Source organism: Schistocerca nitens, unplaced genomic scaffold, assembly GCF_023898315.1.
Source record: "Schistocerca nitens isolate TAMUIC-IGC-003100 unplaced genomic scaffold, iqSchNite1.1 HiC_scaffold_351, whole genome shotgun sequence".
Taxonomy (NCBI): domain Eukaryota; kingdom Metazoa; phylum Arthropoda; class Insecta; order Orthoptera; family Acrididae; genus Schistocerca; species Schistocerca nitens.
The window spans coordinates 1,863,961-1,866,493 of NW_026045885.1; positions in this window are offsets into that span (position 1 = coordinate 1,863,961).

Genomic DNA, 2,533 nt, shown 5'->3' on the forward strand with positions numbered 1-2,533 from the left:
GTCAAGGGTGTGCATTTCTGTCACCATACTATGGTACATCCTGATTCGAAGCCTGACCATGGACCCACAGTTCAGTTCCATGGGTCTTCTTTTTCACTACAAGCTTACTTTGTCACTGCTTGTCATCTTAAGGCTGACTGTTTTCATTAACTCAATGTTCTTTGCTTTCTTGCCCACACTACTTCATCATTGAATCTTCTTAATTTTTACTGGGCATTGGTTCTGTCTCAATGGACTATGGTTGACAAGATGGATCAGTGCCCCTTCCACAGTACACCTCTTGGATCCAGTTCACCATCATAGTATCAGTTTACCCATGGGTTCATTTTGCACTAGCCCTGTCGATAGTCTTCTAAATGACACTGGAATTTCTGCCCTTTCCATTTGGCAGTCCCAGCTACTTCTTTCCTATGCCATCACTATCCACTCCTTCCCTTCTCATCCCTCCTATTCTACTGTTTTCTTGGCGTTGGGCCATTGCCTGCCCCTGTGTACCCTTGGGTGTGTGTACCAGTTGTGCTCTCTCTCATGTGACATCCATCTACCCTCCCTGTCCTCTTCCCCATATTCTCTCTCGATGCCCTCCCTGCCCTGGTTAGTTCCTCAGCCCTGGATTTGGATGGAAATCTTCTGGGGTCATAAAGCCTCCATCAGTCCAATAGTGTTCTGTTGTTTCCACTGAATACTCTTATATAAGTTTCAGAAATCTACTATTCTACATCTGCCGATCATGTTGGATATGTCTGCAGATCATCTGGTGGCATGGAACACCACCTCTTGTCTGCCACATGTGGGGTGTTTACTGAGGAACTGATGGCCATCTATCAGGTACTCTGCTTCATTACACAGTCTTTGCTCATCGAAGTTTTGTTATGTACCGACTCAATCTCGTACAGGCTATTACTCGGAATTTTTCTCGACACCCCTTGGTCTATGCCATACGTGACCACCTTGTTGATCTTGGTGGTGGTGGTGGCGGTGGTGGTGGTGGTGGTGGTGGTGGTGGCGGCGGCGGCAGCAGCGGCGGCAGTACTGTTGGTGGTGGTGGTGGTGGTGGTGGTGGTGGTGATGGTGCTTCTTTGGTTGATATCCTTTGGGTTCTCAGCCAGATGGGTATTCCTGGTAATGAATTTACTGATTGGCTGAGAGGGGGGTCAGCCACGTATCCCCATTTTCAATGACCTGTTTTGGGGTGGATTTGCATATTTGAGCAAAAGGGATTTGACATAAATCATGGGCTGACTCTTTGGAGGCTACTGCCCATCTAATAAATTCATTGGGAATCTGCCATCTTTGGCTGTCTTCGTATTCCTGGATAAAGGTGTCTGACAAGGCAGAATCCACATTTACCTTGAAAACCGGGTGTTTTAAGACTTCCAGAAGGAAACATGGCAGGCAGCCACGGAAACCCCACATGTAAAGAGTACAAAGAATACCATTTCTCCAACAGCTGTTGTAGGCCTCCTACAAATCAAAAAACACAGCCATTCATGACATGGGTGGACAAAGTGACAAAATGATCAACTGCAGAATGCAGCAATCATAATCCATACTGTGCAGTAGTTAGTAGATTGTGAGACTTTAGCTACCATACAAGCCTGGAAAGAATTATGCGTTCCCTGACCTTGCAAACACAGTTCGTGAGAGAGGTGAGATGAGATGGTAGTTAGAAGGGAGATGTTTGTCCTTACTTGGCTTAAGTAGGGATATGATAGTGGCTTCAAGCTGCATTTGGGAAACGTGCCCTTTGCCCAGATATCGTTGTACATATTAAGCAGAAAGTACTTGCCCTCAAGAGACAGATGCTGCAACATCTGAATATGAACAGCATCTGACCCTGACACGGAGGATCAAGATGAACTGAGAGCATGATCTAGCTCCCTCAGAGTATGGGCGGCATTGTAACACTCAATCCAGAGAAGAGAAGGTTATCGCCCAAGCCTCCTCCACTCATTTCCGATGGAGGAAGGCAGGGTGATAGTGGGAAGAGCTCAAAATTTCACTAAAATGGTGGACCAAGGTGTTGGAGTTATCAATAGGCTCTGCGATGAAATTGTCTGCTACTGTCAGGCCAGAAATTGGGGAATTGATCTTGGTCCCAAAGAGCTATCAGAGTTCGGTCCACATGACACAGGAAAGGGGTGGAATGTTAAAAGAACTAGTGAATGAAATCCAGTTAGCTTTTCTGCTATCCCAAAGAACGTGATGACCCTGCATTCATTATAGACAGATGGGTGCACAGTTTGCCATCATAGGATGAAGGTTAAAAATGTGGAGAGCACATCTTGACATGTGAATTGAGTTGTGATATGCCTCAGCCCACCAAGGGCCTGGGACACGGCGTGGTAAAGAGGAAGTGTAAGGAATGGAATGTTCTGCAGCACTAAGGATACCATTTGTAAGATATTCTGACTGGTCACGGTAACTGGGGAAACATTGTTCTTCGAAGGTGGCCAGGAAGGAGTAAAGCCACCAGTTAGCTTTAGTAAGCTGCCATTTTGGTGTGCACGCAGGTGGGGTAGGAGCCAGCAAA